This window comes from Amblyomma mixtum, chromosome 2, assembly GCF_055824585.1.
Source record: "Amblyomma mixtum isolate Tamu chromosome 2, ASM5582458v1, whole genome shotgun sequence".
NCBI classification, from domain to species: domain Eukaryota; kingdom Metazoa; phylum Arthropoda; class Arachnida; order Ixodida; family Ixodidae; genus Amblyomma; species Amblyomma mixtum.
The window spans coordinates 282,157,241-282,183,951 of NC_143013.1; the positions used below are offsets into that span (position 1 = coordinate 282,157,241).

General features: G+C 46.3%; 1 long non-coding RNA gene and 1 pseudogene across 3 annotated transcripts; both read right to left on the reverse strand.

Annotated features, from left to right (window-relative positions):
- Positions 1–11,092, reverse strand: LOC149364203 (uncharacterized). 3 transcript variants are annotated; one of them, XR_016289157.1, is made up of 4 exons: positions 10,655–11,092; positions 9,890–9,979; positions 6,521–6,573; positions 1–458 (listed from the first exon to the last, which is right to left on the reverse strand). It is a non-coding gene; the product is annotated as an uncharacterized LOC149364203 (long non-coding RNA). The 3 variants fall into 3 exon arrangements; XR_016289159.1 differs by lacking the exon at positions 6,521–6,573; XR_016289158.1 differs by lacking the exon at positions 10,655–11,092 and having other exon boundaries at positions 9,890–10,613.
- A 13,860-nt stretch (positions 11,093–24,952) lies between these two features.
- On the reverse strand, positions 24,953–26,213 carry LOC149364204 (uncharacterized; annotated as a pseudogene).
- Between the last annotated feature and the right edge of the window lie 498 nt (positions 26,214–26,711).

The window sequence follows — 26,711 nt, forward strand, 5'->3', positions numbered from 1 at the left end:
TGCAGAAATGTGGAAAATTTTTATTATGAACAAAACACATCCATAAAACAAGGCACAAGAAGCTTCTCCAATGAATTCCTTACTGCCATCCAAAGAACTAAAAATTTTAAGGTACAACAGCACCATACCTGCTTTTATTGGGTTTATGGTGCTGCAAGAATAAGGTTCCATAGCACTTACTCTACCTCCCAATTTTTTCAGAGCAAACAATGAAAAATTCATGCTTGTACAGCCTTATATACCAGCCTGAAGAAGGCTTGAACTGTGACGCTAACTCCCAGGAATAAGCAAAAAGCAAACTAAAGGCAACTTATGCTGAACACCCATATTCCTAACATTATGGCGCAGTTGTGGAGTGAGCCGCAATGGTAAGCCTGCTGAGTAGCCATCCTCCCTCGACGAACAGGTTCTCAGCCACCTCGGGATTGTCTTCGGTGAACAGCATACATGGTGCGAGTCTGCATTTTAGACAAAAACAGTAAAATATTTCATACCAGTTTACACTGTTCAATGTTGCTGATAAATTCCAACATATTGCTCATTAACAATGTGTTTTATTATGCATGCTAACGCTAACAGAAAGAAGAAAATCTGCCCATGTGGCGAGCAAGCACCAGCTGTTATTTTTTGAAACATTCCAAAGAGGCCACTGTGGTTTAGAGAAAATTGCTCTAAACGGCATTATACAAACAATGTTTTAGCTAAAAAGCTAGATGTTATGAAATGGAACGAAGGTGGTCAGGTTATGCAATTAATTCTGCACAAACTGCTACAAGCTAGTGCAAACCACTGGCCTGTCTGGAGGGTAAACTGACTATAAAAGGCACAAAACACCATGACAACAAAGACGAAAATAGCGCACTTGAAAATGCTTTAAAATAAACCGAACAACAAGTAATGTGCAAAATTCACTGTAACAACAGAAAGCACAGTATCTGATCAAAGTCAGCAACACAACCCCTTCCATGAGAGTGGTCAGCTGCAACTAATGCAAAGCATGCATTCATTATTATATCAAGCAAGTGACATCTTGAAAGGCAGGCAACAGTGCTAAGTTAACATATCTCCCATGTCTGCAGCCAGTAAACTCAAAAATCCATCAAGAAAGATTTGCACAAGGCCACTAAACTACTACAAGAAAAGGAGCTGGGCCAGTTGGTGCATGAATCTTTGCAAAACCATGCAGGATAACACGACACAGACAAGACAGGTGCAGTGATAACTGAGGAATTCATTGTTTAGTTTGCAATGAATACAGAAAGCATCATCCAAATTACAAAGAAGGAAAGTCATGGAATCGTCATTTTGTCAAATCTGTCGTGATTATTTATCCAGGTAGTCAATTTCTTTTTCCTTAGAGTTAGTGATGATGTGCTTAAACAGGTTGAACAATTCTTATGTGCCATACACATCTCTTGCATTTCCTCAGAATTTTACATTGTCGAAAGTGTGATAGACACTCACAGTCCGATATGTGTCTTGGTAGCTTGCTACGATATCCTTTCTCAGTATTGCCGATATGTTGCATTAGATAAATGTTAACACGCTGACCTTATTTCCCAACACAGGACCCTCCGCGTGGCGGATAGATCTTGTAAACTAAGCCACTGTCGCATGTCGTGAATTTGTTTCTGTGCTTCGTCTTACGCTGGGCTGTTTTTGAAGCACCTTTGCTAGGAGCATTGCGTACTACATTCAGCTACTTTCTATGAAAAAGCAAATGAAGCCACTGAAAAGAACTTCCACAAGCTGCAAAAGAAGGTCAAGCCAACAACTTGACCAAACTAGGGCTGGTTGTGAAGAAGAGTGAGGGCCTATGCCTGAATGCCTTCTTTATGGCAAAAACACGGAACGATAACTGGCCTTTCAGAGTAATTGTCTCTGAACAAGGATCGTGGCAGCAACCCTTAGGGCAGTATCTGCAAGAATTGCTCTCCTAGCTCACCATAGAAGACCTTTTCCTGGTAAAGCCAGAAGTGTCCACATTCCTCTTGAACAGCCGTCCAGAAGGAGTGTCTTCTCATTGTCATCAAGGACTAACATTACACGCTGCCACATTCCACCTTGTTTGAGACGGTAAGAGAAGGCATTGATTCAATGGGAGCAGCATGATTCCAGAACCAATGCAGAATTAATGCTGATAGATTCCTCGAGTTGCTAGCCGTCTGTTATTTTAGTTTAATTATCTGCACATACAATGGCAAAAATTATACACCAGTTCCTGCGTTGCACTAATTCTCATTGTCCTGCTAGCCTGTCAAGATAGCGAACTATTAAAAGCTTTGCTTATCACCAATTTGATAATGACCTCCCGATTTTTGGACGACTTCCTAGTAATCCACAAGCTTCATAAACAAGGGCAACACAACGGCATTGTTCACATATTCAAGACCTTCTCCGAAGTCCTTGCTGGAGGTACAGCTTCTCGATCTATGGCTGCACATCAGAGGCCCATATGTACTGGTGTTATGTCCCACAGTCGAAAAAAAGACTGTTGCTACTGGCACACTAAAAAATGTCTCAAACAGATTGTTATTGACTGTCAGCAGGAAAGCGTTGAGGCCCAACTAACATAGTTACCTGAAGCTGGTTTCCCGGATGACCTCGTCTGCAGCCTTGGCTTGAAGATAATGAAAAAAATTTGCTGATCCACCCCAACGAGGCTTCAGAAAGAACGGAAGTTAGCTGTGACGGCATATGTGCATGGTATCAGCCACGCGCAAGAGAAAGTGGTCAGGCGAGCTGGTGTGAACTTAGTAAACAAGGTGCCTAAGTCACTGTCGCATGCTGTGGATTTGACAGCCTTCTTTTATACCAGGCTGTCTTTGAAGCACCCTAGCTGGGCGTGTTGCATACTAAGTTCACACCAGCCTGCCTGACCACTTTCTTTAGTGCGTGGCTGATACCATGCACCTATGACCTTAATCACCGTGTTGCCCACTACCCTCCCGGCTTCCACGTACTCCCCTGGCTCCCTGCGTACCATGTGGGCCTGGGTGAGAAGCTGCTGCCTCATTACGCGGGTCCTTACCGCGTCTTCTCTTCAGGCAACTGAGCAATGTGACCTATGAAATCACGTCCCTGCACTCCCGCACTGTTCCCCCGGCCCACTCCACAAAGCTCGTGCACGTCACCTGTCTTAAGCCCTACCATTCACACCACCTTAGGGCGCCCAGGGGCTGTGCTTCCTTCCGCGAGGCGGAGGGGGTAGTGCTACAGTGCAAGTTGCAAGGCGAAGAGGACGTTGTTTTGACACTGGGCAGTTGACGACAACAGGCACGCTGCAGCTAGCGCTCGGAGTGACTTGGTTTGGGGTGCCTTCTGAGTGCAACCCGTCGTGCCTGCTGCTGAGCTAAACCCCATAGTAATATGCTATGACAGCTACGTTCCATTCTTTCTGAAGCCTTTTACAGGTAGACAGGCAAATTTCTTTATCCTGAAGCCAAGGCTGCAGATGAGGTCATCTGGGAAATCAGCTTCAGGTAGCCATGTCAGGTGGGCCTCAAGGAATTCTTGCTGACGGTCAATACACGAGCTATTTAGGATATTTTTCAGTGCGCCAGTAGCAACAGCCTTTTTTTCGACCTTGGGAAGTAACGCAAGCACATATGGGTCTCTACAAAGTACAGCCATAGATCGGGAAGCTGTACCTCCAGTGGCATTTCTTTGGTCAGCTCAAAGTTAGCAAGAACTTTTTAGAAGGTCTTGAAGATGTCAACAATGACTGTGTTACCCTTGGTAATGAAGCTTGTGGGTTACTAAGAAGTCGTCCACAAATCGGAAGGTCATTATCAAACTGGCGCCATGCACAGCTTTTTAATAGTTGGCTATCTTGACAGGCTAGCTGCACAATGAGAATTAGTGCAACGCTGGAACTGGTGCATACTCCCTGCCACTGTATGCACACATCATTAAACTTTACATAGGTAGAACGGAAGTAGATGGTTAGCAACTCGAGGAATCTATCCGCATTAATTCTGCACAGGTTCTGGAATTGTACTGCTCCCACTGAATTAATGCCTTCTGTTATCGTCTCAAACAAGGCAGCATTTAGCAGCGTGCAGTCTTAGTCCTTGATCAGAATGAGATGACAACTCTTCTGTACAGCTGTTCGAGAGGAATGCAGACACTTCTGGCTTCTTCACCAGGAAGAGGTCTCCCACGGTGAACAAGGAGAGCAATTCTTGCAGATACTGCCCCAAGGGTTCCTTACTTGATCCTTGTTCAGCGACAATTACTCTGAAAGGCCAGTTATTGTTCCGTGTTTTTGCAATAGCGAAGGCATTCAGGCATAGGCCATCACTTTTCGTCATAGCCAGCACTAATTTGGACAAGTTGTTGGCTTGACACAAGTTTTTAGGTTTTGTTCTTCACTGTTTGGCGCTTAACCTTCTTTTGCAGCTTGCGGAAGTTCTTTGCGATGGATTCATTTGCTTTTTTTGCAGAAAGTAGCTGAACGTAGTATGCAACGGGCCAACACAAGATGAAGCACCGAAACAAATTCACAACATGCGACTGTGGCTTCGCTTACGAGATCCCTCTCTCATGCGGAGCGTCGTATGTTGGGAAATAAGGTCAGCGTGTCAACATTTGTCTAATAGAACAAGTCGGCAATACTGAGACAGGATACAGTAGCAAACTAGCAAGACATGTGTCGAACTGTGAGTGCACCCCCCACTTTCGATGATGTAAAATTCTTAGGAAATATAATTAACAGCTCATGCCGAGATATAAGAGACGTGCATGACACATAAGAATTGTTCAACCTATGGAAGCACATCATCACTAACGCCAACGAAAAAAGAAATTGACTATCTGGATAAATAAGCCCAACAGATTTGACCAAATGATGATTCCATGACTTTCCTTCTTTTGTATTTTGGATCATATTTCCTGTATTTATAGTGAGCAAAGCGATAAATTCCTCAATTGTTAGTCAGCGCAGTACCTGTGTGTTCCTGTCAGTGCCCTGTTACCCTGCACGCTGCTTTGCCTAGACTAATATACTATCACACATTAAGAGATGAAGTCTACATCTGGAAAAAGACCACAAGGGGTTCCAAGCTGTTTCCTTTCTGGTTCGCGTTTCCTTTCTTAGAGGCATACATGCACCATGTAGTGAACAAAAGTACAAAGTAGATAAATAGAATTGATCATCTTGCAAATATCACTACTGTAAAATGGTGTTAACAAATGGCCACATTCATCCTTAGGACCGATCCGCATTTCATCTGTCATTACATATGAAACATGAAACTACGAAGCAGCCAGGTGAATGAATACATTTTTCCCAGAAATTTACCAAAGGTACACACAGTGATACCATTCCAGTGGATCAGTTGAGTATGCTGCTCAGGAGCAGCAGTATTCATATGGGGTGAATGCTAGCAGCAAAAAATATTGGCAATGCAATACAAGTTTGCATACAAGATGCGAAATAAACGGCATGATATGGAACCATTCCAATTATGCAAGCAGAAAAAATTGCATTCAACCTACACTGCAATATTAATTGAGCTACAAAAATATTATAAAGGCTTCTTCAAATCAGCGCACAGTTGGCATTTATATGCCATTGGGTCATTCCATGCCAACTGTTCCAGGCTTAGCACTGAATCTTCAATTTCTTTAAAAAAATTCATGGCTTATTGCATTACCTAGGCAAACATTATCCCAGCTTGTTTTAGGCGGAGTAATTTTTTCCCGTCGTGGCCGCCATTTCATGTTTGAAAGTGATAGCCAAACCTAACCTTGCAAAAAAATTTATAAAAAGAAACGTTCTTACGCAGGACTATGAAGTTTCTGTTATATAAATTAAAGGTATTCCATATCCAATGCAGTAAATTGAACTTATTTTGTTTTAAATAAAACATGTAATAAGTACAAAATATAAAAATTTGAAATCTTTTATCAAATTTCATGTTCTCAGAGTAGTTATTCTATTTTCTAAGCTGTCGAGAAGGCAAAGGTGATAAAAATGTTTCAGAGAGCAAAACATGTAAGGCAAGACAGCGAAAGGATTCTAAAGTCGAGAGAATTTGCTTTTTGTGACATATTCAGTAGTCTACTACATAATGAGGTGATCTTAATTAATTTATGAAAGATAGAAATTTAAACAGTACCATTTAATGGCATTTATTTTTAGTTTATTTGGGGCTCTTTTTTTGTTTTAAGCGAGAAAACAATCTTACAAGTTGAGTCCCTGCGTTCAACATCGACACTGCTCAGTGCTTCCTTTTCACTCCAGCACACTTTTCCACCAGCTGTAAATTACACAAAACCAGCACTCCGCTGCACGAATACAATGGTGTGCTGGTCTTCGATGCCACCAGCTTCGGCAATGAAGAAATCTGCTGAAGGATAGATTTACAAAAAGTAAAAATGAAGGAAGGGGCCACATGGCAGAACGGCTCTCGTTCCTCGACACAGGGAAGCGCTGTTTGTGGTATGACCAATCAGAGTTAAAACCTCTACTACCATGAAAATTATTTAAACTTTTCAGTGGAATGGACTTTTTCACCTGATCACATGGGAAGAGCGCTTGTGACGGCATTGGTGGAAGTGTGAGGCCCCCTGCAGCAACAGAAAGCATTCAGAGGCCATTGAAAGGTTAAATACTGATCCTCTATAAGCTGTTTACATGGGCGGAGAAAACCATTAAGAGTGTCGTAGCTATCTGGGTGCTCCAACAAATGATTCAAGAAAACAAAGGTGAACTCACTAGGCAGTTTACAAGAGTGCTACCATTAAAATAAGCATTTTTCACCACATCAAGCCTTTTTTATCTCTCTCAATGGTGCACGCTGGACTTAAGTCATGCTCGAGTTCAAACTGACAAAATGTGAGCGAACATGCCAGCAGACATGTCAAAACCAAAATTTGAGGAGCATCCACATGGAGCACCGTGCAGCGAAGCTTTGTGTCTCCTTGATGCCGGCTCTAGCGTGCACCGCAGTGTCGAGCAAGCAGCCAGCAATGCTGGGGTTGAAGGTAGACTCAAATTGCGAAATTATTTTCACGCCTAAAACGAAAATTGCTCCAATTAAAATTTTAGAAATGTCACAGCCATTAGAAAATAAATGAGGCCAACCTCACTGAGCCACTGGCGGCTGAATATGCCTCAAAAATATTTTTTTTCAGCTGACTGACATGCCTTGCATTTTTTTCATCTCTGAAACACTTTTATCACATTCTTTGCCTTTTGGATAACCCAGAAAAATAGTTGAAATGACTGTTATGAGAACATAAATTGAATAAAAAATATCAATTTCCAATATTTTTGTACCTTCTTTCATGTTTTATACATGAGTCCAATTTATTGGATATAAAAGCACGTCCTTTATTTATATGAAAAAGTTTCAGTCATGCATAAAGCGTTTATTTTTAACAAGTTTTTTGTAAGACTTAGCTTTGGTATTGCTTGTAAACATAAGACTGTGGCCACGACACGAAACTTCTTTTTTTCTGCCAAGAACATGCTTTAAAAATCTTTGTCATGGTAATAAAATAAGCCATGATTTTTTTGTTTCTGTAGGAATTCAAGTGCAGTCGAGTACAAAAGTCTGGATAACGTGGCGTGGAATCACCTTATTCAGTATTGCACAGCAACACAATACACAGCCTACTTATCACCAGGCATATAGCAGCTTCCATATAGGTCAATAAATTGGCTGGGCTGTAAGAGGCTTCTGTAACACTAGAAAAATTACAATTACAAGTTACAACGAGGACACCAATCTGAATCTTTACATTGTGCAGATGTATAACCGTGACACTGAGAACTCCCACTCCCCTACGCACTTGGATGGTGGTATTGTTCCTGCCAGTCTCCCAAATATAGTCCCCGCAATATAATGAGTCTAGCATTTTGCCCTCTGTAGACGTGAGCAGGAAAGGAGACTTAATGCAGGTAATAACAAACATAAGCATCCTAAGAGCTTGGTAAGCTTGCAAAATTTAAGTTTGTTCGGTTCCAAAGATATGCAATAGCAACCTGAATGGTCATTCATTCAAACCATGCGAATGCAATGGGTAAAATGGCTCCACAATGTAAAAGGTTACTTTCTTGAGCTAGTCGGTACATGTTTGTCAGCATGAAGGGCACAGCATGACTATAACGGTATGAAAGAACAAGACAGACTAGGCGCTGACTCAAGACTGACGATCTTAATTGCTGCCACACAATAAACAGGTGAAAAAAGAGTATAAACAACATTTTTTTTCGCGACAGTTTGCCAGCTTGCAAAACATGTGGCACTGCATTAAAGATTGACTGCGAAAGGCAAAAATGCTGGCGAATAAAAACAAAAAAAAAAATGTTCAAAAATGTAGAAGAAACTGTTACCCTGCCGTCTAAGCTGCTGAGGTAGCCTATACTCCGTCTCACAAGATGTTTGCAGCACTACGAAAGGTAGAGCTCTCTCGTCCAATCAGGATGGCGCGCACTAAATTAGTGTGTTCCTACGCGCCTGTGGCTCAATCCACCTGATGTCCAGGTGGCTTCTTTCTACCTCTAGCAGGTGGCACTTGATGTCTTTTTATTCTATTTTGGTTTGTTTTTGGACAGGCGGACGCCCGTTCCAAAGGGACTAGCCCCACTTTTTTTTTTTGTCGCAACCTGTTCTGATCAGTTCCTCTGTTGTCGCGAAGCCACCTGCTTCGCCTGCTTGGGGAAATAGCGCACTGTCGATGTAGAGCACACAGGAGACACAACAGACTCGACCGACGCCATGTTGGAAAGTGGCAACGCATCACTACCTCGCAGCAGGACTCCGCAGAGCTGTGTCCGTACGGGCTTTGTCTGGTAATATCACCAGTGATTGAAACACTCCCTATCATTTAAATATACCTGTCCAAACCATGTTTTTAGTTGCAATGCTTATTGTTTTGATTAATAGTCATACACTCCTCAAATATTCGAGGGACTATTTTCCGCGTTTCTGCAGTCCTGATTGGACGAGAGAGCTCTACCTTCCGTAGTGCTGCAAACATCTTGTGAGACGAAGTATAGTTCTTTGCATCTGAGCACAACAGAATGTTTGCAGATGCATTTGTCTTGCTCCTGACGGATAAAACGCATCAACAACAATCTCCCCCGTGTGCTGGTCCTTATGCGTGTACAGTATGGTTGTACGGCTGAAAGCAGAGGTGCAGTTTTCACACGACAGCCAATATTTGACCATATTGCTTTCAGGAGGTGGTTTTAAGGGGCTCTTGTGTTCGCTCAGACAGTCGTTTAGGCATGTCCTGTTTGACTGATAGAGCACGTTCCGCGGGATAGCTTTCTGTGCGCCACATTTTTGGGGCACTTGTACATAAGAGAATTCTCGGTTCTTTTCGCATTCTGCAGGTGGCAACCCTTCACGGTTGACACTCTTGCGGAGATATTGCAATTTGCTTGGAGCAGAGAATACTACTCGCACACCAGGCCTAGCTCCTATTCTTTTCAAATTGTGAGACACTCGTGGAAAGGACGCGTTCACAAGCAGAAGTACACAGGACTGTGTACTTCTCCTGCTTGTGAACACATACTTTTTGAGAGGAGGAGATTAAGACATTATGTGGTAGCGCACTTTTTACCACCAAATGCTAGTACCAAGTTCGCAGGGATATGGTAGCCGCAGCTGGCAAAGGACTGCCTTTGCCCTGCAGTGGGTGTAATCAGGATGATGATGATGACGAGAAAACTACGTTTAACGACGCTCAAACTGGTTTGCAATAACCCCATGCTGACAACGAACTAGCAAGGATGTACAAATAAATGAGGGCATGGTTAGGCTATGTACCCTGTTTCATGAAGCAGCCTGATGAAGGAAAGAAGGGAAAATGGCCCAAAAAAGAACCTAGCATACAACATAAAAAGAAGCTTGCAGCAAGAACTAGAACACACCTTTGCTTCCATACTGCTCGTGAATATTTCCCAGCGGCAACAAGGTGCAAGCTGTGGCTGTGGACTCCCATGTGGATGTAGATGTTTCCCCTGCAGACATCCATTTAATACCATCACGATTAGAGGCCGCCAAAATTCAGAAATTAGGTCACTACGGCCAAACAATGAAGCTTTTAAAAACTTGAAAAAGCAAGCTAAATATACCTAGCTGGCACAGCACTGGATTCTTTAATCTGGATGCCGTTCTAAAAACAATTAAAAACCAAAATAGATAGCAGCGTCAACAAATTTATACAAAAACATGGCCTGATGCACAAACGATCAGTGGTCAGCGCCTGCAGCACACAAAATTGAAAGCTTATCTCAGACGTCACGCTGACGCAACGCATTTTACGCACAGATACGGAATAGACCTTACGCACGGGCGGAAAAATTACCACGTGCAGATAAACCGTAGGACAAGGAATTTGACGAAATAGCGTTAAACGGCTTTAAATTGGTCAGAACACACATACTAGAGCTCTTAAGTAGCATGAGGCAGTACTCTGTAACATTCGTTTCGTCAAAACAAAAACAGCTCTGAGTAGAATCATTCTCGGCGAACTCTGTTCAGTGCTGCTTCTCTTCCTGGATACATGGAAAGAGCTGCCTGTCTGCAGATCTTGGCACTTTGGTACTAGAAGCGGCAAGTCTTGAGGCCGCTCTTCCATAAAATATGCTTTGAATAATGCAAAACAGCATGCATGAAGACATAGTATTGCTTACCATTCGAGGCAGGTGTGTAGTCGTGCCGAGCTGATGAAGTGCGTCTCCAAGTCAAGGCAACGCTAGTTTTTCATTAACGCCGACTTCAGGACGTTTCTACATTACAAAATGCATTCTGGTGCATAAACAGCGCACATTATAACTTCGCCCGTGATTTCTGATATCAAACCTTTAAACCGTGAGCGAGCGCCGGCCTTTCTGCCAATCTACAACAAAGAAACGCATTCGGCAGAGCCTCCAAAGGCTGCTTCTGTTCCGATACGTGAGATACGAGTACTTGGACAGCAGTGAACGAACCTACGCACTACTCCAGTTATATATGCACAAAAAACACTTCAGTTCAACACGGTACCTCGAAAAACGCGGTCGAAAGCGCAGTTCACGTCAACTGCTGAAATCCGCACACCACGACCGACGCCACACCGTACACAACAGGCAGGAAAAAATCAACAAAGGCCCGACGGTACCAATGGCCGCCTAGCGGCGGAAATGCAGTTTCACTTTCAGTTTCACTTTCAGTTTTGAATTCAGTTTATTGGGTTTTTTACAGTGCGTACGGAAGCTAGAATGTATTTGCATCATCGGAACAGCATACGCAACGATTGCCAACCGTTACCAGTTACGGAAAATGCGAAGTGATTAAATTAGATATATTTCTTCGTATTCAAAAGTTACCATGAATTGGCCCCCTTGCCGTTTCTTTCTTTTTACGTTCACTCCAGCGGCTGCATTTCGATGGTGGCGAAATATATATAAAAAAGTGTAGCCTATATCGTCGTCGAAAGTGGAGGGAGCATGAAATGTATGGCAGTCACGGCGTAGCATATTTTGGGACGGCACCCCCACCGTCAAGCGACACCTTCGAAGGGCCGCACAGGGACGGTGCCAGGGCATTCGTGGTGAGGAGGCTCAGAGAGGTAGAAGATGAGCGGGAGGGCGCTATGTTATGATGGATAGGCATAATGTTCCAAGGCCTGTGGCATTGCTCTTCATAAACTTAAATTAATTAACAAAACGCAGCGGTGATTGAGAGCAACACATAAGGCCGAATGCCGACTGCAAGATCTGATCGCGACAGATTTTTCTGCGGTCCAGTAGACCTTCAGCTCCCTTGGCGCTCTCATGGGCCCGCACAGCGTGCTTCCACTCGCGGCGCGCCTGTTACGAGATCAGCGGGAGGATCGAAATGTTCGCTTAAGGTTCTAAACGTTCTAGCTCATGTTCTCTGTCCTGTGCGCTGCTGTGCGTAGACGATGTTCGCTAGTTTGTCCAGAACGGAAACTGGAAGCACTAAATGCCTAAATTGTCCGTGTGTTGTGCGAATGTCAGTGCACGTTAAAGGACCCACGATTGCCGAAAATGGTATGGAGTCCTCCACTACGGTGTCTCCGATAGCTCAGGTTTAGCTTTCAGACATTAAACGCTGTATACCGCAGCATTTAACTTTTTTGTATAATGGGTTTGCACAGGTACCTTCTGCTACTCGCTCAGTTTTGGAGAGCTACGTACGTCGGGGCAAAATAAAATTTTTGTTTTCTTCTCTTTGCTCTTTGAGCTTCTCAAGCTCTTCTGGGACCCTAATTAACTTCAGGTCTCCATCATTACCTTTCTTCCAGTTGACACAGAGGTTACTTCAAGAAATTGCTAATTTTGGTCTTGTTTTTTGCGCGTAGTTTCGTGCGTAAAGTAGAATGATTTCGCGCTGATAGTACTCCGTTTGAAAAATATGCAGGGTGTTTCACGTAACTTGAACCAAGGATTTAAAAAAAGCGGTACACCGCAGCCAGCTGAAACAAACGATGCATTGTTCGCCATCATGTGGCGCTCCTCAGAATATTTTGTATTGCGCTTAATTAATTAACTAAGATGAATTATGCAATTTTTCATATATTCACTTTAGTGCCAAGACCATTACGTTAGGTTGTAGAGCAGGTTTATAAACAACGAATACAGTTTATTGTGGCATCGTATCTCCTACGGGGTCCTTTTTTCCGGCATCTAAAGAAAGCCCGCGAAATATGAAAAGATACCACGTGACTACGCTCGTGCGCTACCAAATTGCAACGCTCTCAACGGCGTTTTCGAGCAAACTGAGCATGGAAACTGAGTGTGCCCGCTGACCGTGGCGAAGTGAACGGCCGCCGCTCTTAGCAGCGGCTTGACAGTGCGTCAGCACTTTCCGCAGCGGCGCGGCGGCCGTAATAAAATCAATAACTTTTTTTTTTTTTCAGCTGCGAGTGAACCAATATTTTTCTCGCCGCTGCATGTATGTTCTCGGGTGCGAAAGATGTAAACCATGCTCAAAGTGCAATCCTCAAAAGCGCATACTATCGCCCCCGTCAGAGCGTTTGTACTGCCTTCATAATTAGTTAAGTTGGGATCGCCATGTGGAATGTTGCCTTAACAATCGCGTCGATGCATCAGTGAAACGTGGATAAAATGCCGAAAACGCATGTTACTGCTTCACACGTGCACGTGTTGTTGTCACAATAACCACGCCAACACATTTTGTCCCATAAAACGCACGAGCTACAGCTATATTTTATGTTTTTTACAGTTCCCTTCCCCAATTAGTCCGGCATGCTTAACTGAGGTGAAGCCAGCTTTACATTTTTTAAAGGAACACCCTTGCCTGCACTGGCGGGTATTTTGACCATATGCACCCGCCCCTGAAATGCTAGGTTGCAGACGGGTGCAGGACGGGTGCACGAGTAACAGAAACTCCTATTTTGTCGGGTGCGAGGGTGTGTTAGTCAGTTTGTTCCCTTTAAAGGTGTGAAATTTTTTACAGTGAATATACAACCAGACGCAATGCAGTCCTCTGTGTCCCATATACGAAACACCGCACTTCCAGTGGGGCCTGCCTCGCAACCGAAGACCACAGCATCATTAGCCACAAAGCCGGGCTTAGAAATGAAAGTGCAGCGGCTGCCATCGTCTAAATTATCAGCGACGACAGCTACAGGAAGCATCGAATCGAAACTCCTAGCATCCATATCAGCACAGACTGCCACAAAACCTGCAACGCATGGCAAGACGGAAGCAGGGACCACCCTTTCAGAGCAAATGCTGCCCGCGGCTGCAAATACACAACCAGCCGGAATGCTCTCCTCTGTGTCACATGTAAGAAACACGGCTCCTCAGGTGGGCCCGGCCTCACAACCGAAGACCACAGCTGCATTCGCAACAAAGCCTGGCTAAGAAATGAAAGTGCAGGGGATTCCATCGTCTAAATTATCAGCGACGACCTCTACAGGAAGCATCGAATCGAAACGAATAGCATCCATATCAGCTGAGAGGACCAAAAAATATGCAACGCATGTCAAGAAGGAAGCAGGGACCAGTCTTTCGGGACAACTGCTGTCCACGGTTGCAATTATACAACCAGCCGCAATGCAGTCCTCTGTGTCCCATATACGAAACACCGCACTTCCAGTGGGGCCTGCCTCGCAACCGAAGACCACAGCACCATTAGCCACAAAGCCGGGCTTAGAAATGAAAGTGCAGCGGCTGCCATCGTCTAAATTATCAGCGACGACAGCTACAGGAAGCATCGAATCGAAACTCCTAACGTCCATATCAGCTCCGACAGCCACAAAAGCTGCAACACATGTCAAGACGGAAACACGGACCACCCTTTCAGGACAAATGCAGGCCGCAGCTGCAAATACACAACTAGCCGCAATGCTCTCCTCTGTCTCTCAATTAAGGAACAGTGCACTTCCGATAAACCCCGCCTCGCAAATGAAGACCACAGCAGCATTCGGCACAAAGCCGGGCTTAGAAATGAAAGTGCAGGGGCTCCCATCGTCTAAATTATCAGCGACGACCTCTACCGGAAGCATCGAATCGAAACACCTGGCATCCATATCAGCTCAGACGGCCACAAAAGCTGCAACGCATGTCAAGACGCAAGCAGGGAGCAGCCTTTCAGGGCAAATGCTGCCCGCAGCTGGAAATACACAACAAGCCACAATGCTCTCCTCTGTGTCTCATGTAAGAAACACCGCTTTTCCGAAGGGCCCCGCCTTGCAAATGAAGGCCACAGCAGCATTCGGCACAAAGCCGAGCTTAGAAGTGAAAGTGCCGGGGGTCTCATCGTCTAAAGTATCAACGACGACCTCTACAGGAAGCATCGAATCGAACCGACTCGCATCCAGATGTGCTCAGACAGCCACAAGAGCTGCAACAAATGTCAAGACGGAAACACGGACCACCCTTTCAGGACAAATGCAGGCTGCAGCTGCAAATACACATCCAGCCGCAATCCTCTCGTCTGTCTCTCATAAACTAACTGTCTCTCATGTAAGGAACAGTGCTCTTCCGATAAGCCTCGCCTCGCAAATGAAGACCACAGCAGCATTCGGCACAAAGCCTAGCTTAGAAATGCATGTGCCGGGGCTCTCATCATCTAAAGTATCAGCGAGGACCTCTACAGGACGCATCGAATCGAACCGCTCGCATCCAGATCTGCTAAGTCGACCACAAAAGCTGCAACACATATCAAGACGGAAGCAGGGACCACACTCTCAGGACAAATGCTGGCCGCAGCTGCAAATACTCAGCCAGCCGCAATGCTCTCGTCTGTCTCTCATGTAAGGAACAGTGCTCTTCCGATAAGCCTCGCCTCGCAGCTGAAGACCACAGCAGCATTCGCCACAAAGCCTGGCTTAGAAATGAAAGCGCAGGGGCTCCCGTCGTCTAAATTATCATCGACGACCTCTACAGGAAGCCTCGAATCGAAACGAATAGCATCCATATCAGCTCAGACGGCCAGAAAAGCTGCAACGCATGTCAAGACGGAAGCAGGGACCACCCTTTCAGGACAAATGCTGGCCGCAGCTGCAAATACACAACCAGCCGCAATGTTCTCGTCTGTCTCTCATGTGAGGAACAGTGCTCTTCCGGGGGGCCCGGCCTCGCAGCTGAAGACGACAGCTGCATTCGCAACAAAGCCTGGCTTAGAAATGAAAGTGCAGGGGCTCCCATCGTCTAAATTACCATCGACGACCTCTGCAGGAAGCATCGAATCGAGCCGACTCGCATCCATATCAGCTCAGACGACCACAAAAGCAGCAGCGCATATCAAGAGGGCACCAGGGACAAGGCTCTCAGGTGAAACGCTGTCTGCAGCTGCAAATATACAACCAGCCGCAATGCTGTCCTCTGTGTCTCATGTAAAAAATACCGCTCTTCCGGTGGGCCCCACCTCGAAAATTAAGGCCACTGGAGCATTCGCCACAAAGCTGAGCTTAGAAATGAATGTGCCGGGGGTCTCATCGTCTAAAGTATCAGCGACAGCCTCTACAGGAAGCATCCAGACAAACCGAATCGCTTCCATGTCAGCACACTCTATGACAAAAGCTGCAACGCATGTCAAGAGTGAAGCTGGGACCACGCTTATTGCAGGACAAATGCTGTCCGCAGCAGCAAATGCACAACCAACCGCAATTCTGTCCTCTGTGGCTCGTGCACAAAACGCTGCTGTTCCGATAAGCCCCGCATCTCTGATGACGGCCACAACGGCGCTAGCCGCAAAGCCTAGCTTAAATATTAAAGTGCCGGTGGTCCCAACGTCTAATGTTTCAGCCAGGGCCTCTACAGGAAGCATCCAGTCAAGCCGAATAGGCTCCATATCAGCACACACGATGACAAAAGCTGCAAAGGATTTGGAGAGGGATGCAGGAGCCACGCTTAAGGCAAGAAGCGAACGCTTGATTGCAAAACAAACTGTGCAAGCCAATCCTGCAATGTTTAAACACTATCCTTCGGATTCTGCTCCATCAGATGTGTTGACAAACGCTGGAAGGGTGCTAAGAAACATAAAAAAGGCATCGTATGATGCTAAAATATCCAGCGAAGTAGCTCGGTACGGAGTACCAAATCTACGACACTCGCCTAGTTCATCTTTGGCAACAGTTAGAAATGTTAGAGCGCATCTCGGAAAGGAAGGAGTGTCAGTACGTCCAGGCACAATACGAGCTTCCATGGTTACGGCTGAACGAACTACAAGCTCAACTGCTGCATCACCGCTAGCTGGCGAAAGCACTCAATCCGCGAAAAGGTCCGTGACCACAGGAGTCACGGTCGAAAATTCAGCGAAAAATAACCGATACGGAGCAGTTAAACGAACTGCTAATAAAGAGAAAACTACAAGCATTGTTCTTCCTAGAAAACCGGATGCAAAACTTGGTAAAGTGGTCAGACTGCCAAATAAATCACAGGCTACCACGCGCATGGGACACACGTCAGCAACCGATTTGTTAAATCTCTTCAAAACAGGTGTAGGAAGGTTAACTGAATATACTGAACTTCTTGCGGAACACTTGGGAGAGAGGTTTTCAGGCATGCGGCATGCAAATGAACCAATTTCTGGGCATTCCGGACCAGTAACAGGATCTCTACCATCACCAAAAAGCCAGGCAAACCTTCTCCGAAAATTAATACGCTACACCAGCTTCTTCCTGGAAATCCAAGCACAGCAACGTCCGCCGAAGGTTCATCTCAAATGCCGCAAGCTGTTGTCAGACCTCAAACAAGAAAAGGAACAGAAAGGATTTTACCAATTAATCGGCCAGATGAAAAGGCATCGCTAGAAGCACATCCTTTTGTTAAACCTTATCCAAGCGCGCCAGTGAAGGAACCGAAAATAAAGGCTCAAGTGCTTGCATCACCGTCGCTTGCATCCTCGGCGGCTATTGAAAACATGATGAACACCGGAAACGTGCAAGCAGAAGTTCTATCGCGCGATGACAAACGGGAAGTAGCTGTGCTTACTGGTGCGCGACAGCCCCAAAAGATTGTCAGCGCTCCCTTAAGCATGCCTGCCGGCTCAGCGACACCTCTCCCTACCGCCACCCAAACTGCGACGGCAGCAGTTGAAAGCGGCACGTCTCTGAGTCGACATGAAACTAGACTTGGCGGACGCCCGGCCGATCAGCACGCAGTTCTCTCAAGTCAGGTAGCTGAGCAGAAGGTACGCACAAACGATCCCCGAAAGATAGAAAAGGCAGCCAAAATTTTTGGCCCTAAAGCTTCTTCTGCTGGGATGCAATCTATGAGGTCAAGTACAATCAAAGTCACCAAGAATCATTATTTTCTGTGGGGTGAGATAAGCCCGAGTACTGCAGATACCATCATGGCACAAAAGGGCGCTGATGGCCAATTACTAAGAACAGCTCCTGTCCCCTCAAACGCGGCAAGGACGACCGCTGATGCTATATCGGCCGCGATAAGGCGCAAGTTGTACGCCGAACAATCTGCAACAAGTTCGAGGTCTGGATTAGGTGGGGAAGTTCTTAACTCTGTGGTACCAAATAGAGCGGTTCCTCCCAATGAAATAGCTCCTTCTAAAGGTATGGAAGTGAGCGCTATTGGAGACGACACCCCTATAATTCCCGGGCTTCGAACACTTATGCGGCTGCAAAATACGACGACGTCTACTACGAATATAGTGAGGGCACCAGATGGGCGCGTATTCAACATCACCGAAATAAGGTCGACAGGTGCGACTGTGTCTACGTCGGGAGATAAAAGAACAGTTGGCAGGTATGAATCGAGCTCGGCACCACCTCTACGTACAAACGACGAAGAAGGGTTGAATACACGTTCTACCATTGCGCTGCCGAACTATGGAGGGAGCGTTAACAAGTTGAATGCGGACAAAGCGGCCGAACGCATAGAAATGACGCGTGGCATGATCAACCGAAACAGTGCAATGACAGAAAGGAATGCCATGGCGTATGAGACTACAAGATTACTCGGTACAATGAATGGCGTGAAGAACGAAGTGGAAGGTGCGCTACATCGCAGTGCCGAGGATGGTGGTCGAATTGTACCATTGTCTTCAGAGGAACCGAAAGGGAAAACGCCATGCAGGATGGAGCGACCGGTAAGTGCTCAGATGAAAGGAAAGAACAATAAGTTACATGGCGATGTTCAGTGCCCATCTCACATTCAAAATTACAAGGCAGTGGTATGCTTCTTGCCATGAAGTCGACGGCCTCAGGGCACTATGTTTATCGGTGCTATTCGGTCCTTAAGTCACACTTAAAATCCAGATTTCCCAAATTTCTCGAAGTTATGATAAACTACTCGAAACTTCGAATGTTCCGCAATTTCCAGAGAAGAGGGCCCAACGCTAAACCCTCGGGCTTGCAGATTTATGTCCGAAGCTTCTCGTGGCTCGTTTCTGAAAGAATTCACATGTGGAAAACGCTTAGTCGTTCGGATTTTCTCCTTTGTTTCACGTCAATCGCATTTCCTGAAAAGCCATCAGCTAAATACCGAGCGAAAGAGAAGCAGTCATTCTTTGGAATCGCGTGCAGTATAACTGAGTATGGAACTAGATGACTCTAACACCATTGATGAGTCATGCTTCCTGCAATCTTGAGAGTGCGAAGAAACTTGCTGCTTTAAGCGCAAAGAGTGTACGATGGCGAGCTAGTTGGTATGACATTTTAAAACACGAAACAGCGCAGGGGACAACACAGGAGAGAAACCGACGTAAAGGCTTCGGAAAGTGTCCTTGAATGCTGTTAGTAATTTCGCGGCACAAGAGTAGATGCAAGTATTAAATGAAGTCAAGGTGAAACAAACTACGAGGTCTGTTAGAAAAGTATCCGACCTTTGGCCGAAGAAAAAAAACTGGCATAACTGGAGTGTTAGAAACCTAATAACCTTCAAAGTAGTCTCCTTGGGGCTCCATATACATCTCCCAGCGGTGCTGCCATTGTTGGAAGTATTCCGAAAAGGCCCTTTTCGGAATGGAATTTAGCTCTGCTGTCGTTGCAGCCATAATGTCCTTTCTTTTCTGAAATCGCGCTCCTTTCAATGACTTGTTGATTTTAGGAAACAGCCAGAAGCCGTAGGGGGACATATCAGGAGAGTAAGGAGCCTGTTGAACTACAGGAGTCTGGTTTTTCGGCAGAAAAGTCTGAATCAAATGCGAGGAATGTGCAGGAGCAATGCCGCGAGGGATGCGCCAATTTCTTGTTGACCTCAATTCCGGTCTCTTGCGCCGCACAGCACCACGTAGGCGATGGAGGACATCCCTGTAGTACTGTTTAGTCATTCTTTGACCCTGTGGGGTGCGTACTCGTGGTGTGCCACATAGAGGGTGTCAAAAAAGCAGTCAGCATCACTTTGGCATTGCTGCGCACTTGGCGGGCCTTCTTTGGTCTTGGTGACGTGGAATGCGTCCTCTGTGACGACTGGGATTTGGTTTCCGGGTCGTACCCGTACACCCAAGACTCGTCACTAGTGATTACGGCGTCGGTGAAGTCAAGGTAAGTGTTTGTGGAATCCAGCATCTCCTGTGAGACTTCAACACGCAGCTGCTTTTTCTCCATCGTCAGCAGCTTCGGCACGAATTTCGCCGCAACTCTCTCCATGGCCAAATCTTCGGTGATAATGGAATGTGAAGAAAAATTGCTGATGTCCAACTCTTCCGCAATTTCTCGGATAGTCACACAACAGTCCCGCATCACCACAGCGTTCACTTCGGCAATTACCTGGTCATTTCGGCATGTTGATGGCCGACCGGAGCGTGGCTCTCCCTCCACGGGTGTGCGGCCGTCTTTAAACCAGTTGCACCACTGCTTAATCTGTGTGCTGCTCATAGCATCATCACCGAAAGCCGTCTGAACATTTCGAATGATTTCCACTTGGCTATCGCCAAGTTTCTGGCAAAATTTGATGTAGTAGCGCTGCTCCCCTCGCTCCGCCATTTTCCTTGCAACAAAAAACCGACGAGAGCACTGCGCACTGCCTCATTCAAACGCTGCTTCCCAGCGACTGACGCTATCGACAGGGGGGAAAAAATTCGTGCATGTGCACGAGGGTTCAAGGTCGGCTGCTGTAAGCGCGCTTGTTTCATATCCATCAGGTGTTCGCAAAAAAAATGAAGTCGGATACTTTTCTAACAGACTTCGTATACTCCGAAAGAATACAAGTAGAAATCTGCAAATGCGTCCTTAAAGGAAGCCCTCCAGCCAATGCGGCCGTCCTATATCCCGTCATGACGTCGCAGTCAACCGCCTTGCAACTGCCAGTTACTGCAATGCCGCGCCAACATGTGCAAGGCTGCTGACCACGACGTCATCGCATAGGCCGGCGACATTGAATGGAGGGCTTCTTATGAGGAGTTATTTGCATCTGCGTCCTTGAGTTGTAATCGAATATAAGCGTCCATATCCTACAACACGACTGAAAAGAGGTGCGACGTATTTCTTAGGCAACAAGCTAACTTTGTGGAATGTGTGTAAAGAAAGTAGACATTATATTGCGCACGATAAAAATTCGCCCCCTTGAAACAAAACGAACAGAGAGATTTTGTGGTGGTACACTGGTACCGCCATTAGATTTATTGAAGAGGATTTAAATTTCGCGCCTGTAGGCATTGCGTGGCTTTGCGTCTCAGTGTCTGAATAGAATGTTTTCTTTAACAAAGTCCTCGGAATTGCTTGCACAGCAACTAATTTTTTTAAAAGCAGAAACTATAAGACAATTTCACAATTCTCCTGAAAAAAAAAAACGAAGCATTGCATTGACTTTTCTCGTTGTCTATCAGTAACTTCTCTCCCTCGCTCATGTTGTCGGTGCTGTTGTCTTTGTTCATGTATTTGGTTTACTGGCATTCCAATAATCCTGTCTTTTTTCTTCACTTTAAAACCTTTAAAGAACTTTAAAGAACTAGTTGATGTCAAGCGTTTGTCCTGCGTGTTTCTTCTTCTGCTTGTCCCTGTCTTTTTATTGCGCTTTTCTAAGTTCAACATGTATTACCAACTCGCCCAACTTTCTGCATTGCTTTAAAACCTTCTTTTATTCCCCTCTCATTAGTATTCACCCCCTTTCAATGAGCGCAAATCTTAATTTGTTTATAATTATTTTATTTCACATTTTAAGCATGAAATGCTTTTAGCTCCCGTTGTCGGCAATGTGGTGACGTCACGCCGAGACCGAGAGCCATCATCCGGGCACTGAAATCCTCTCATCCGGGCTCTGAAACGAGAACATCCGGGCACCGTACGAGACTTATCGAGATTCAACGACACTCTATAAGCCCTCCTACGGGACCGGCATACAAGCGCCGGTTGCTCTCCAAACGAGTCACTAAAAATAACTGCTGCCAGTGTCTTCTCAATGTTTATCAAGATATCAGTCGAGCTGTGCATTTGATAATGCACGGAATTATAATTTCCGATTTCTAATAACGCGTGCAAAAATTTTAGCTCCCGTTGTCGGCAGTGTGGTGACGTCACGCCGAGACCGACAGCCAGCACCCGGGCACTGAATTCCACTCATCCGGGCACTGAAACGAGAACATCCGGGCACCGTACGACCGTACGAGATTTAACGAGATTTAACGAGATTTAACGAGACTCTCTAAGCCCTCCTACAGGACCGGCATACAAGCGCCGGTAGCTTCACGCCGAACGGGTGGTGGCGTTCCTCCCTTCCTGTACCATGCGGGTCGGGTGTTCACCGAGATGACAGAGATTTACTGCGCCATTTCCTTTCCTCAAAAAGCGTTGCGTTCAAGGGGCAAGGCATCACGCCGAACGGTGGTGGCGTTCCTGCCTTTACGGGGCGGTTCGGCTGTCCACCAAGATGCCAAAGAATTACTGCGCCATTTCAAACAGCCTTGCGTTCAAAGGGCAAGGCATCGCGCCGAACGGGTGGTGGCGTTCCTCCCTTCCTGTACTGTGCGGTTCGGGTGTCCACCGAGATGATAGAGAATTACTACGTAATTTCCTTTCCTCAAAAAGCGTCGCGTTTGAAGGGCAAGGCGTCGCGCCGAACTGCTGGTGGCGTGGACTGCCTACAAACACGCTGTCGCGTTCCACTCCTAAAGGCGAAGCTTGAACGTCATTAATTAGCAGTTAGTTAGTATTTAGTCATTATTCAGTAATTAGTCACTGATTAGTAATTTGTCATTACTTTGTCATCAATTGTGTGACGTAATTAAGTGGTGACGTCACCAGTGTCACATAGACAAAGTGGCGCGGAAAACGCTTTCGCCTCTTCGCACTTTAGACAGTATCGAACGCGCTGCATATACATTCTTGTCAGGCCTGCGTCTCGTCGTGTCCGCGTACACTTGTGTTATGCCCGTAAACATTTCATGCTTACTCTACTCTCGGTTACGGGAGAGGCAGAGATTATTTTTTTCAGTGCCTTTCTGACCGCTTTTCAATAAAGCCCCATAATAAATTGCTAACAGGCAAGCAAAGGTACCCGTTTCACTCGCAGTGGACGCCCTAACCGAGCCGTGGGTGAAGGGATGAAGAAGGAAGCGAATGAAGGAAGAGAGGAAAAGATAATGTAGTGCCGGGCTCCACATTAATTTCGAATATCGGGGGTTCTTTAATTAACAAGCGCTGACATCGCACAGCTTTAGGGTTTCACCTCTTTCGATCTGCTGCCGCAGCGGTCGGGCTGTAAGCCGCGTGCTCGAGTTCAGAGGCCGAACGCTGTAACCACTCAGCAAACCCGGCGTGTCACCTTTGTCGCTGAAAACCCCTCCCCAACACAGTATCTGTTCTTAATCTCTGTTCTTCGCTCAAGATACTCTCTCTCTCTCTCTCTCTCTCGCTAAATATTTAACTTAACAAGCGTACTACTTTGAGCGTGAATGAATTCCAGCGCCATCTTTGGACATATCTTGAATTACAGATGTCACCGGTGCTCAGCTGCAAATTCAAGTGCGATAACCACACAGGCGTGGACAGCTACGAGCTAGAAGAAGACGGAACACAATGTTACTTACACAGAAGGGTGAGTTTCGCTAGACTAGAGACGATATGTATCACTGCAGAAAATCAATATATCCGGCCTAAATTTTGCGGCATGCGAAGAAGGGGTATGAGGTACGGTAAGGATGTAAAGCTTTCTCGGTACCATTACAGCGTGGCAGCCTCCATTGCGAATAAGTAACGTTTCTCGGAAAACAGGGGCGACGAACTGTTCTTCATTGTTCGTGCGCTTATGTGAACCGAGAGAAGTGAAAGCGTTTAGCAACATTGCTATTGACGTAGGCACGCGCGCAAGCTCTACACCAGAGCCTTCAAGTCGGTTTGACACACACCAGCAGAGAAGCTTTAATGCAGTCTTTCTTACGTCGAAAAGCGAGTGTGAGAGCGCGCGAGAATGTGCCACCAAGAGGAGGAGCATGGACAGCGGCGTATTTAGCGACAGTGAGAAAAACACCATCCAATCATCGTTCTCGATCAAAAATTTATTCTGTTGCTATTTCTAGCCATGTTGACGTTTGACCAGAGTCAGAAGACACATTTATCAGCGACAACATTGTATTTAGAAAACTTCCCACGAGTCAATTCAAACTCTTGACGTTCTTGCTGAAAAAGGCGGACTCCTTTCACTTACGGAATTAGCCGGTGGTGACTACATCTGTAGTACGTTTCTTATGTTTGTTATTTTCTAGCTTATAAAAGGTCCGTTTTCGGTCGGACTGATCGATTTGTGATTATGGCGCGATACCCTAACGATGCAGACAAATTCGATTTATCATAAGTGTCCCTTTAGGCTAACATAAACGTTGCATCACATGGAATACAAAGTTATTAATGTAGACGAAGGACGTCGGGGACGGCGTCGAGGTCGGCGGCGTCGAGGTCGGCGGCGTCGAGGGAAGCGGGGCGATCAAGACTAACACGATCAGCGCTATGGCAATTCCAAAACTGCTTCTTCTTCGTCGGCGTCCAGCGAAGGGGTACGTCTTCTTTTTCACAATGCCCCCCAGAGAAAAAGGAGCCATCCTGGCGACTTGAGATGACGGTGCTATTCGGTAGTGGAATTTTGTCCTATTCGATGCTTCCTGCTGCGGATGAACTCGATGAAGAACCAGCCAGTTTCTCGACACGGTAGTGTTGTCACAAACTGTTCAGGGCATGGAAGCTTTTGTACAGTACAACGTCTTCGTCATCACTCTTGGATGGTGTCGATATGATGAACTCCGCTTTTTTGTCCCAATGTATGGAGTGGAACATTTAGCCCGGCAGTTGTCAGCGCCCATTGAGAAAAAAAAAAGTGTAATCTTGTTCGGTGAGGTTATTTCCCTGTTGGCATTCTTCGGTGCATGTAGCAGAATGGGCACATTCCACACAATCAAGGGACTTCGGTTCCATATTACCCACGGTTACTCGGCAGGGCATAACTACGGTACGCGGCAGTTACGAGCACACGTGTCTTGCAGCCTGTGTACTTGAGCTCCTGACAGTCTCTCTTAGATGACTTCTCTGTAAATTTCAACAAATGTGACCTTCTCCATGCAAATAGCGGTGGATCTTCAGGGATTTCATTGTAAGGAAGCATACTCTCGGTTTAATCTTGCGTGGAACAGTGCTCCTGGTTTTAGTTTTAACGGTCTTGGATGCTAGCTGTCCTTCTACAGCTAGGCGTCTGCTTCTGCCGAGGGCAGCTCCTCATTTTTTTCTCCTGTTACTAGCGCGACGCCTTGACCTGATGCGTGCTCCTCACTGGCCGTCTTTTCGGGCTCTTGCTCAATGAAGTCTTTAGCAGACGCTCGTTTTCGCCAGTGGCCCACGGCCTGCGCAATGGCCGCAGCCCATGCCTCGTCACTCTTCGTGGACCTTTCAAGGTTTTTGTAACTTCCGCCTTCAGTCAAATCGCCACCTGCAGAGGTGCGCGCCCGCTTGTGTCCTAAATCATCGGCGCGACGCTTTCCGCTGGCCTCGCTCTCCGAATCTTTTGTGATGGCGAGGTACCGCGGTTGAGCTCTCTTGACCTCCGGCAAAAAGATATCTGAGAAATCTCTGACCCACTGCGACTTTCTCGTGGGTCTCCGTCTCGGTTACCTTGCGCACGACGATAGTCAAGCGGCCTGCCTCGGTGGTCGGGAAGCCGACGCCTGATGTCTTGGCGAGTGGCTCGTTCATCCGGAAACCCTGGCGGCGTCGGCGGCAGAGGTCGGCGCCCTCGAGCACCCGGCGATGGCATTGAAGAACTGAATCCCGGTTGCGGAGACCGGCCAGAAGCCATCCAGGCATATCCCGCTCACCGCGTTCAGAGCTCGTTCTTGGAGGAGGCGATCCCCTGGATACCTCCAAGACTGACCTTGGCAGACCTCAGCCGCAGGATGTGGGAGCACCGCGGTCGAAGCCTAGGCCCGGCTCTAGGCTAGGCTAGGCCAGAGGTACTGGGATCGATACCCCGCACCTCTATCAAATGTAGAAGGACGTCGGGGACGGCGTCGAGGTCGGCGGCGTCGAGGGAAGCGGCGTCGAGGGAAGGTGCGTCGACGGAAGCGAGGCGGTCAAGACTAACACGATCAGCCCGATGGCAATCTTCTTCTTCTTCACCTCTTTATTCCACAACTGCTTCTTCTTCGTCAGCGTCCAGCGAAGGGGTACATCTTCTTCTTCACATTAATATTAATGCGAGAGCGTTAAGGGCCCCGTGTCGCAGAAAAGCCAGCGTTGTCGTCGACGTCGTCGTTGGCATCGTTAGCCGTGAGCGAAAAATCCACAAGAAATTGCCAGAACCACAACCTAGGTGGCAGGCGTGCCACCTCGCTCATGTGACCTTATTACTTCATCAAAACCTGCCTACAGGATTGTGAGCAAACTGTCCACCATAGCAGGTGTACGTTGAGTTAATGATTCGTCGTGAGAGGTTTCTCGGGAAAAGCAACCTGGGTATCACAAGTCCCACCGGTGGCAGAATTTGATATTGCCGGGCAGTAGCTTATCGCTTAACCACTCCATCGATAAGCCAGGAACGGTATCAGAGCTCCCTGGGATGTATGAATGTAAAGTAGAGAATGACCTATTTGCATATATGGGAATTAACATAGCATGCTTTCGAGTCATACCATTAAGGCGGAGCTCAAGAGTCCCCTCCATTTTTTCCCTGTACTCCTAAAGAAAGGAAAAACATTAACAGACTAAAACAGAGAGTATGCTGTCTTCTTTCTCTTTTTACAGGTAAGCAGTTTGATCGGCGTCTGCGTGCGTGGAAAGTGCCAGCAGAACATAAATAAATAAATGTATTAATCTTTCCTTGAGCTGCTTCGCTA